The following is a 12383-nucleotide window of genomic DNA, read 5'->3' as shown; positions in this document are numbered from 1 at the left end:
TGCTTTTATAATTCTATTTCTTCTGTATTATCCAGCTTTTTAGTATATAAGATTTTTATAGCAATTTCTAATGATGTTCTCTGAATGCCAAGGGAGAAAGTTATAGTAGCAACATTTTAGTATCTTTTTTTTTTTTCAGCAAATTGCATGTTCTTTCTCACTATTTTTGTCAAATTAGCTAGTGGTTTCTCTATCTTATTAAGTTTTTTTTTTAAAAAAATCAACTCTTGTTAATTTTTCATAATGCTCTTTTAATCTGTATTTCATTTGTTTCTTCAAAAATCTTTATTATCTCTTGCCATGGTCTATTGTGTTTGAGTTAGCTGTCTGCTGTTTTTTGAGAGCTTTAGAGGTGCACCATTAGGTTATTTATTTCATACCTCTTATTTTTAGTAGGAACACACATTACTATGAACTTCCCTCTTAGAACTGCCTTGATCTTTACTTGTCTCTAGAAAAATTTTTAGTTTTCTTTCTTATTTCGCTGTTTATTAAGAAGTATGTTGTTGTCTAGTCTCTATTTCTGTGGTTTCTGTATTTTCTTTTAGAGTTGATTTCTAGTTCTATATTACTATGATATGATTTGAGACAAGGAATTGTCTTTTTTGTTTATTGTTTATTGAAACTTGGCTTATACTTGATGATTTGATCAGCTTTGGAGAAGGTTCTATGCATTCCTGAGGAAATTGTTGCCTCCTTATATATTGAGTGGAATATTCTGTTTCTCTTTTAGGCCCATTCAATATTTTAGTTCCTAAATATATTTAGTTGCTATTAGTTTGGGAAACCTATTTAAATTTGAAAGTGGAGTACTGAAATCCTCCACTATTATTGTATCAGGACATATATGGTCATTTTGGTCTTTTAATGTTTGTTTTATGGTGTTAGGGACTCCAGTAGTTGGTGCAGAAATGTTTGGTATATTTTCTTGATGAATTGTTTTGTTTATTAAAATGCACTATTCCTTTTTATCTCTTTTAATTAGTTTTGGTTTAAATTTTATTTTGTATAATATAAAGATAGCTCTGCCAAATTGTTTACTTGTTTGGAAGTTTGTTTTCCATCCTTTGGTATTAAGTTTTTGGTATCTTTGCTGGCAAAGTGTGTTTCCTGGAGATAAAATACAGATGGTCCTTGTTTTTTTTTTTTTAATCCAGTCTATTAGTTTTTAATCTTTTAAGTGGTGAGGTGAGGTTATTTAAGTGTATTATAAAAAGAGTGTTGCTATTCCCTGCACATTTTCTAGGTGATGTTTTGTTTTGCTGTGTTATTGATTCTGCTTTTTCTGCTCCGATAGTAGATGTTAGGCCTTGAGGAGTTGCTGTTCCAACAGGATGTGGTATTTCTTCCTCATGTCTAGTTTGTTTATCTGCCATCAGGCCATTTTTCAACTTCCTTCCTCTAAAGTATTCCACTAGGAATTTTCTGCTGCTGTAACTTGCTTACCATGAATTCGTTAATTTGTTTTTGTCTCTAAATAATTTATTTCTCCATCAATATTGAAAGGTAACTTTGCAGGGAATAAAAGTCTTGGTTTATAGTTACTTACATTCCGAGCTTGAAATGTTATATTCTAATATCTTCTTATTTTTATGGCTGTTGATGAAAATATCTGGGGTAATTCTGATATTTTGTCTGTTTACGTGAGTTGCTATTTTTCTAATGTGGCCTTTAGTCTTCTTTTTTCTTTCTTTTTTTAAAAAATTCATCTATTTAGAATTCTTTATTTTGATCTGTACCACATTTTTATTTGATTATTTGATTTGTTGCTAGAGAAAAAAATACTTTAGACTAAGTGAAATTTGCCTACTCTATGGGGGATGTGATTAAAGCCAAAAACTCAAAATAAACTTTGGGATCACAGAAATATAGGGCCATGCCACAACACTCCTATTCTTACAATTACTGGTTCTGATGTCACCCAATGCCAACTAGGATCTTAGCAGAAGAACACAGCATGTCATAGCACTCTGACAATCTTCTGAAGAGGTTGAGAATGACACAGAGAAGCAGAAAGAGACCCTGCATGAAGTAGAAAGGTAGACTCTTTCTGTTGCATGCCCTGCTACAATCTCTCCATAACTACTTTTTCCTAAATTCAATGACTGTCATTTGTCTTTCCCTGCTGAGTGTTTGCATGTTCTTCCATTTTTTTAATTGTCATAGGAATGCATGAAGAGAACAGTTCCAGGGGGACTTACGAAAGTACCCAAGAATAAGAAGCTGTAGGCACATGACTTTGTAGGAAACACAGCAAATAGCAGTAAGACAGAGGACTCAGATGTAGGCAGCATTCATGCGGAGAAAGGATTTCTGAAAAAAATCATGATGGATTTAGTTTCAAGAGAATTATCAAAGAACTTACTGGTGGTTTAATCAATCGTTCCATCAATGAAAATGGAATCCCTTTAAACTAAGGCACACATTGTTGGGAGGGGATGAAGACCATGGCTGCAGAGCCTGCTATGGGGACTCAGCCTTCCTTGCTTCCACTCCATCTCTAGACTGCCTAGTTGCAGGGGACTTCCTCTCTTTTATGTCCTGGCATTCAACTAAAATTAACAAATTACCACTGCTAGCCTATCTCATAGGTTGAAGCAGGTCCTAGACCCTTATTGGTGTCACCTATAACATTGGAAACCACACACGGGGTCACTGCTAGGGATCATGTCAGGCTCCTGTCCCTTGTGTCTTGTGGGCTTCAAGTATAAGAAATCTGTGACATCTATTTCTCTACAGTCTTGCTAGAGATGGTAATGGTGAGCTTTAGCTCAAGCTAGTCCAACAAAAATTCCTTCTGTCAGGAATGCGGTCAGCAGGCCTGGGAAAGCTTATGATCCAAGCTACTGCAGCCATGACCTAGAAGAGTCTGTCTACATGCCACACTGTGCTACATGCCTCTCTGTCCTTGCATGTCAGGGAGAGGGACAAACCCCTCTAGCCTCTTGTCTCCTAAGTGCACTAATCTATCACGAGAGCCTCAGCCTCATACATCCTCACTCCCATAGACCACTTGAAGACTCCATCACTTCCCAGGTAGGATGCCAACACACACACCTGTAACACACACACACTTCTAATGCTGAGTGAGTCAAAAATGATATCAGTGGGGGGCAGTGGCTTAGAACTTGGCTGTTTTTCTTGCTGTTGGAGTTTTAAAGTCACAAAAAAGCATCTCTTTATTTTCACTGTAATCTGATAATCTTTCTCTTCTTTTGTTGAGACAAGGTCTTGCTATGTTGCTCATATTGTCCTCAAGCTCAAGAGCTCAAAATGAGTCCCCTGCCTCAGCCTCCTGAGAGGCAACATTCATGATAATCTTTAAAAGATGTCATTTGGTGTCTTTCAAGGAGTCACCTGGGATGCAGAGATAAGGTGTATGAAGATGTCAGGCTTGCAGGCTGTTCTCAGCACCAATGCACCTTGAAGATGCTGTCAGTGATTTCACATTGTCCCCAAGGTGACTATTAACAAGACCTACAGGGACAAGCAAGGCCTATATCCCCATGCTCCTCTTGGCATTTTGGCCTCGACTTACACACTGAGCAGAATGTTGTTTGGAATTTTAGTGGAGCTGACAGATGGCTTCATGTTGCATCGTCCTGAGGCCCAAGGAAAGACTTGTGAGCTCTAAGCATAGCCAAGAACTAGGTCATTTTCATATTCTGAGAGAGCCCACGCTTATGTGGTAGTTGTATGTTTGTAATGGGCATCCATCAGAGTTGCTCAACATCCCACCAGTGCTAAGAATGCACACCCTGACTACATCCCTCTGCTCCAACACCAATGAGCACTGTTAACGTTGTGGTCTTTCCTGTAGCACATGACCCGCATCATGAAATCTCACAGCACAGATCATTCCTTACCAAAAAATGAGTTTGGTGACTAGGACTGGGCAATGGGTAAGGAACGATTTTCAGGTGTGTGGCTCAGCTGATTATACAACAAAAGAACATAGTTCATTAGCAAATACAACACTCTACAATAATTGCAAGTGGCCACAAAGCTCATTTGTAATGAATTCATGAAGATGGGAAAATGGCCAGAGGGTTAAATGTGGGAGAGGAGCAGGGAGTGTGAGTCTAAGTGTGTGTGTGTGTGTGTGTGTGTGTGTGTATACGTATGTGACCTTGTGTCTTTTTTCAAGGAATTCTTGAAAAATCAGATTCTAAACATACTCCTAAGAAAACCGCCTTTCGTTCCTTTAGTTTACAGAGGAGAATCTCTGGGTCCGAGGCAGGGAGGAATGCCCTTTCAGCCATGAGTGACTGTTCCTGGGCTGGGGGTTGAGTCAGAGCTGTCATGCGCATCTCCTCTTGTTAGTGTCGCTTCCTTAGGTAAAGGTACAAAATAGTCCCACAATTTTATTTTCCGCACACATCTGCTGGAAGCTTGTTCTGTCCCAAGAGATGGGGACAGCCTTGAAGAAAGAGGCAGACCCCAGTGTGACACAAGGACCATTAGGAATCAAGGGCACTTTCTCCCATTCCCAAGGAGATCGCAGCATGCTGGCGACTCACGCATTATTGTAGCCCAACATACTTGTTAGCCATTTTCCCTTCCTGAATTAAAAAATTGCATTATATACTCTGCCTAGTTACTGAGCCTGTGAAGTTTATTAAAGTTTATCGACCATGTGTGGACACTTCAGGTTCCCACTTCAATCGAGGCTACCAAGATGGAACATTGAATTAAGAGGCAGTTCTCGCCTCGGCGCGGGTGGACTCCAGCCGAGCTACAGGTAGCTCAAGTCTCCTTCAATTAGACATAATCATCACTCACAGTCAATAATTGTGCTAAGGGCTGCTTTCAAATCTGCGAGGGATTCGCATTTAATGTACTGATTCAGCTTGTCTGAGCCAAATTCACTGTGTACTGAAACCAAAGCAATTTAGTTCTTGCCTACGGCCTTTTTGGCAGTTCATCTAGAGCTGAGCTCTGTGAGGACGCTGCGATACAATTTAATCTGAGACATCTGTGCGCAGACAGGACCTTTTCCTTAACGGAGAGAGACGGAGCAGCGGCTCAGCTCTGGTGTTCTGTGAAGAACCAGGCCTTATCTAGCCCATGAAAAAAATAAAGCATTTAAGATAGAGGAAAAAGCCAAAGCAAAGGCATTTTTTCCCCGTGGGTTTATGAAATGCACATGGCAGCTCCAACAGCCTCCTGCCTCAACCCGCAGAAAACACTTGAGCCCTGAGCCCTGGATTAACCATTTAAGGATATTACACTTATCGCGGGCTGCAGCTGACGGCAGAGATCTTTATTAAATATGAAGGCGAGTGTCTAGTTCTTTGTGTAGTCATAGAAATATGGAAATTCCTTCACGTACCTCCTGGCTCTGTGTGGGGGATGGAGGGCTGAAAAAGGACAGGAGTCTTTGTCCCCCAACCCACACCCTCACTAGCCCCTGGTGGAGAGGGCTGGCCTCTGTGAGTTATGCAATACTGCCAGTAACCTTTCCCAGAGACTGAGAAGGACTTGAGTCTGTGGCTATTGTTAAGATAACAACCTGGACATTGCTGGCCCTTGACCCTTGCTACCACACAAAGGCCTGCTGGTTTTATTTTCTAGGAGCTGTAGAATCACAGAAGGCTATAAGGACCCAACAGACATGTGTGGTGGGATAGCTGTGCCTCTTCACTTGATGAGAGGAAATTGGGGAAATATAGAAAGGGTATTTGGACCTTGTAGATTAAGGAAAGATTCAGAGGTACCCATCATCCTGCTCTTTGCTCTGGACATCTATGGTCCCCACCAGGCCCAGCTAAGGGCACCCAACCTAGAAGAGTGCTGGGCAAGGGCAAGGTACCTACTAATAGCAAACAGTGGACCAGTGAGGGTGGCGAGAAAGGGGACTTGGACATAGCCTCTGTCTTCAAGGTCTATAAGCAAAGGAAGACAGGATAATGTTCGCCCACCTCTGGAAGTCTCTTCCTTCCACTCTGGGGTGCCTGAGGCCTCTGTAAAAAAGAGCAGACCAGGGCTGTAGAAAGGTCCCTGGAGACATACTCCCAGGGCTGCTGTACCCATCTCTATGGGAAGAGCTGAGAAGCACAGCAGCCATGTGCTGCAAGATGAAGCTGGCCTCAGCACCAGGACCCCAACCCACAGAGGACGTTAGAAGTACCTGAACTACCCCTACTTCCCTTCCCAGCTCCTCCCATACTCCTTTCCCTGAGGCTTCCTGGAGACTGTAACAGAAATGTTAGCCCCTGTTCCGGTAAACCAAGTCTGGGACAAGTCAGAGAGGTCATCCTGTTAGTGGAGGGGGAGGCACTGTGCGAGTATAGACTTGAACCCAGTAGCACAATCCATACAGGGCAGGGGATGGAAGTGGATACTCAGTCATGAAAGCATCATGGTGGGAAAAATATTGCCTGCAGGAAAACAGAACCATGTGTCACGTCCATGCCCCAAATATGGAGATACAGAATCTGGGTACAGTCTCCCTTGAGACTATACCAAACACGTAACCACACACTGCTCAGACCATGTGACTGGACACACCATGTAGATAGCACACACACAATACACTTCTCAGACCACAGGCACTTCACACACAGACTGTATAGACAGCATACTTATACAAGTCACGGATGTATGCATCTCACATGTATCATATATGCACACACAGAACATGCCACAAACACACATATTTCATGCCAACTTTAGAACACACTACACAAACCACATATGTCCTGTATATACCAGGTATTACACCTTCTGCTTGTGTTCATTTCCATACATACATACAACACATAAAATGTATACACACAACAACACAGATCACATATGCATTGCGTGCATGCCATTTGTCTGTGCTTATCATATGCAGCACTCAAAGGATTGGCTTCTGATAAGAGTTGATCTATGTGCTGGCAAGATAATAACAGCAGTTCCCAGCCAGAATCTCAGCCCCAGAGAGTGACATTATGTTGTTACCCTAATGCTCAAGAGGGCTGGACCACTCTTCTAGGTTCACTGAGCTCAGGAAGTCTCAGTGGCTCCAGTACCCAAAGACAGTGCCATCTACACATACACATCAGATGTAAACAACTAGCCTCACCATGTACCCAGCTTGTGTTCACATGCCATTCACACCACAAGAGAGTGTATAGCCAGCACACACCTGTTAATCAGGACTAAACCCTGGTGCCTCTTGTACTGGTCCCCTTCTAGCTCTCACAGGGAACCAGCCTCACTCTCGAGACACAGCCCTGCTCCACAGTCCACCGCCCTCTCCTTGCAATTGGGCTATCCTTGCCAGAAGTATGGACGTTGTGAGGTCAGCTTAGCAATTCTGCCCAGACACAGTTTCATCCATCTTCCTGTCCTTGCTGTCCCATCATGGTGGCCTGTGGTAGGGTCTGATCCTCCTTTCCCAGGTAGAATATGTCTCCCCATTTTCCTCACGGTTCCTGGCAAGTCATCATTCTACTCACAGCTCCGCAGACCCTAGAGTGAGAACCAACGGCCGATGTGGTTTATAGGAAGCCAATCATTGTTCATCGTCAGAGATCCTTCTGGCTGCTAATTGCTGCAGAGTCTCCCCTGGTCTTTAGCTACTCATTTCAGGAGACAGTGACTGGCAATGAATCACATGGAACGGAGAGCTCCAATTTCATTATGAACAATATTTTTCTTAATGGAGATTTTATTAAACCAGCAGGAGCATGCAATCTTGAAACCATCGACTGCACTGACGACCAGCTGGGAAGTTGCATTTCCAAGTGAAGCTACTGCCCTGAGCATTGATGTGATCAAAGATTTGAAGTTAGTGTAGTAAACACTGTCACACAACACACAGGAACAGTTTCACAATCTTACTTTCTTTATATCTCAGGCTTGTGATACCACACTCAATGGCAAGACAGGTGCCATCCCAGAGGAGTCCCAGAGTTTGCAGAAATTACCAGCCTTCCAATTTTTGTGGATATCTTTGCTTTGTTTCTTGTTTGTTTTATCTTTCAAGAAAGAAATCTGCCCAGGTCCATCACGTATCACTGAAGACACAGACTCTTACAAATCTGTATGCTTTACTGGGTGCTTATCTAGACTGCATCCTGAAGACCCAATGGGTCTGAATGCTTGTAATAGGCCAGCCGGTCCACAGCAGCACTGAAAGTATTCATCAGGAAACCCTCCATGGCTGTACCTGGGCATAACAGTTACAACAAGCCTCTGTGAAAGACGAGACAAAAGCCTGGGGCCAGTGCCACAAGCACAGAACAGTGCAAAGACTTCTGTATATCTCACAGCAGCACAAGGGAATCCCCAGACATGCGGCTGGCTCATGCATCTGTAAAACACTGTCAGGTACTCACCCTTCTCCAGGAAAGCAATTTTCCCTTCCACTCCGGGAAGCAGTGAGTAGATTTTTGTGCTCCTTACAGGCTCATGTAGGGTTGAGCCCCTGCACAATGTCTGCAGTAGATTAGCTTCTGATCTGCTTTGGTCCATTGCTTGCCAAGATAACTAAAGCAGCTGCTAGCCATCGTCTCACCCTGGGAGCGCAACATTCTGTGTGCCCACCTGATGCTCAGGTGGCTGGTCCGCTCCCCAAGGCTCACTCTAATGCTCAGGACTGCTCAGGGGTCTCGGGTCCTGAGCACAAGGCCATCCTCTGGAAAGGACAGATGCACAGATTTAAAGAAGTAGACCTGCTGTGTTTGGAACACAGGATCCCATCAGCAACCTTCACCTAGAGAATGAAAATTTAGGTTCACCACACTAAGCCCATCTTCTCCAAATACCATTGTGCAAAACGGCTATAGTGTAAACCCGGAAGACAATGTCTCAGAAACCAACCTTTCCATTCCATAGCTGAAGACATAAATTATGATTGAATGATCCAGTCAGTGAAAGCCAGCATGAAAGCCCCTGATGCCATACTTCCACCTATAGGCCAAGTTCTTCACTCTAGAAACAACGTTCTGAGACTGAGTCTTTGCATCTACCACCTATGTGGGTGCCCACCCCATCCTTGCCCTAAAACTCCTGGAGGGCAGCTCAAGAGCTCGGGACATAACATATTAGGCTTATACCTGGGAGATTTCTTGTTCCATAAGAAAAGAGAGATTGACCATCAATGTTCCCTAAAAGAAAAAAGCTTCCATCTGACCAGCACTGCATGCCAAGGAGTTTGGATCTACATGAGCCTAGATGAGACACATAGGCAAAAGCATCCCATTTGGGGTCAGGAAGGAAATGGATTGATGGACTGATAGATTCTCTTTAAATGATCTTGACTCTCCCATGATTCTTCTGGGTACTTTAGCAGATCATAAGCAATGGACTAACGGGGTGCATGGATACAAATCACTTTGGTGGGCAAGAGTTTCAATAACCACAGAGTTCAGAGGTCCATAAGGCCTTTCTAGACAATGTAGTGTTGCCCGCTGGCTTTTTACCTCTCCAAGTTGCCTGGGTTTCTGTTGCCCACACTGCAGGTTAACTGTGCGTTTTGCGTCTCCTCCACAATTTAGTGAGTATTTTCTCTAGAAACAGTTACTTCATTTCTCATGTGGAAGCCCTCCAGTGGCAAATGCAGTCACTGTAACAGAGCAGCAATGGCAGAGCTGAAACTCCAGTAGGCTCTTTTGGGGTTTTATTTGACTGGCTGATTTTCCTCTCAGAATCACCTGGCTGGTGTTAGAGGTCAGGATCATGGCAGGTGCGTTTGTTAAGAGCCCTGGCCTGTCTGACGCTTGACACCAAGACACTGTGATCAGGCAGAGCTTGTCATGGTGGCTTTAGCTTTGTCTGTAGAGACTTGGTGCTTCACCTTCTCAGAAACCAAAGAATTGCACCATCTCTTGAGAAACTGTGGGCTTTGGGAGACAAAGTCACCAACTGGAAATGCTTCTAGAAACTCGGGAACTCAGGAGGAAGATGGACTTGGACATCTTTATTGCACCCACATTAGTTTAATTTTCAAAAATGTGTGTGTGTGTGTGTGTGTGTGTATTAGCGGAAGCAAGTGCACATGAGCACACAAACACAAACAGGAAGGAGTGAGGGAGAGTGGTGCAGAGAGAATTTTTTCTCTGTTTCCGAGCAGCCCAGCAACAATCCTATTAACAGAATACCTCTGCTCCTATCAGAGGAGGAGTGTGTAGTGATAGAGCAAACCCTCACACTTCCAGAACTCTTATCATTATTTACCTTGTTCTTGTGACCCAAAATTATTCCACAGGGACAAGAAGAATGCATGGCCTGTGTCCTGCCTGCCTTGAGGGTCAAGGAAACTTTTCCATAATACATGACCTCAGTGGTCTATTCCGAGGAGATGTTTCTGACAGGGTGGTGTGCCAGCTGGAGACAAGGAATGAATAGATAAGGGGTTAGTCAGAGTTCATCACAGAGATACCTGCAGAGTGGGAGCCATGCTCACTCCTTGGCTTTAGGAAAATTCTGTAATTATAAAAATCATACGAATGTTTCATTGATGTTTCCTAATTGCTACAGCCTCTTGGGAAACAGAGTCCCAAAATAATTCGCTGTGAGTAACACTGTTTCTAAGGATGGAGGGAGGAAAAGAATGATGGGGATCCCTAGAAATAGGTGGAGAAGAAATGTCCTCTGTAGCCATGTCAAGAGAGATGGCCCAGAGTCTCATGCAGGGTTTGGGAGTACCAAAGTTCCTTCCCCAGCAGTACCCTTAGCAGCAGAGGTCTCACCAGGACACCATATCAGTACTGGCAACTCCCTTGCCCTATGAGACAAAAGTCTGACCTCTAGTTTAGATGTGATTGTCTGCTCCTTTCATTAGGGAGGTATCAACTGACTCTAATATGCATCAAGATTATTAGGTCAGCAGGAGCTAATTGATGTTTGTGTAGGGAAGGGTTTGGGAGTACAGTACAAACTGTTTAATAAAACAAACTAGACCTGGGAAAGAAGCCACGTGGTGAGGGTGTAATGCCTTGGCTTACCTTCAGGACCTTGGCAGTGTAAGGCCAGCTCCATGAAGAGCAGGGATTTGTCTTCTGCTGCAGAACCAGATCTGAGGTCCAGAGGTGTTAACACTCGGAGTTTGTAAAAGGCTCTCCGGGGGTTAAGCATTGAGCTTGGCCTTGTTTCTCAGGCACATTTTTAGTTGGCAGGCTTCTGTGACATCCTGCTTTCAAACCTGAAAGTGTCAGTTAAAGATGATTAACAGTGTTTTCTGGTCGGGGGTCACATTTCCAGCTTCTGTTCCCAGCGTTTGAATTCTGCTAAGTGTCTTTTACTGACATTCAAGTGAAAAGGAAAACTAAGACTGATTTAGCACCTGAACTTTCTTGAGTCTTTTCTGTGCGGAGAAAAAGCAACCATTGCAGTTTGAGGGGAGCAGGAGGGGGAGGAGACAACTGAAATACTTGTCTATTGATCAGCGACAATCTTCAGCATACTTACAACAAAAAAACCCACAAATATTTATAATACTTCTTTAATTTAAAGAAATGGTTTTATTTATTGACAAATTTTCCTGTGATGATAAAATATAAACAGGCTATAGAAACAACATGAAAAGTACAAGAAAGAGGCACAGAGGCCCACACAGCAAGAGAAGGCTGTGGACACTGTCAGTCACACCAAGGATATCCAGGGGACACAAGAAATGAGAGCATGTGCCTGTATGGAGGCAGGGAGACAGAAGGTCTCACTGAGAAGGACTGTGAAGTCAGAACAAGGAAGGAGTGGGGTGGTCAACATTAGCCCAGGTTCCTGGGACCAGTTGTTTCTCTCTCTTAAGTGGAGACAGAAAGGCATTAACCTTTCATGACACCTCCCTTTAGGTTTCCTGAAGAAGCCTGGAGCTCAGCATGGTAGGACAGACCTGCACCATATGTGTCTGTGTAAGTCCTCAGAACTGCTGACTCCTGCCTTGCACAGGTCAGGTGACTTCCTCATAGACATCCTGTACTTGGCCACATCTGTCCTCCTGGCTGATTGTAAGAGCATCTTTGTAGCCCATCCTCCCTCCACGCAGGTCTTTCCGCCTGTCAATCAATCCATGCAACCCTGATTAAATTGTCTCACAAGTCACCACACATCCATCAAAATGGCCAGAGTTCAGAATGCCGGCCACTGTGGACACCAGGGAACACATGAGCCATGGGAGAGAGCTCTGACTTGTCACTAGAGCGATGTGGAAAATAGTCAGACAGTTTCTGGGAGACTAACAGTGGAAGACTGAACTCCCTGCTGTGACTGGAACAACTGTGGTGATCCAAGCATCTGAGTGTGAGTAGTGTTTCTGTGTATGTGTGTGTGTTCAAGTATGTGTGTATGCTTATGGTTATGCATGGGAGTATATGTATATATGTGCTGTGTTTGATTTTTTGCATGTATTTTGCTGTATACATGTATGTGTGTATATTATCTATATGTATACA

Source organism: Microtus pennsylvanicus, chromosome 6 (assembly GCF_037038515.1).
Source record: "Microtus pennsylvanicus isolate mMicPen1 chromosome 6, mMicPen1.hap1, whole genome shotgun sequence".
NCBI lineage: Eukaryota > Metazoa > Chordata > Mammalia > Rodentia > Cricetidae > Microtus > Microtus pennsylvanicus.
Note: the sequence above shows the minus strand (reverse complement) of the source record.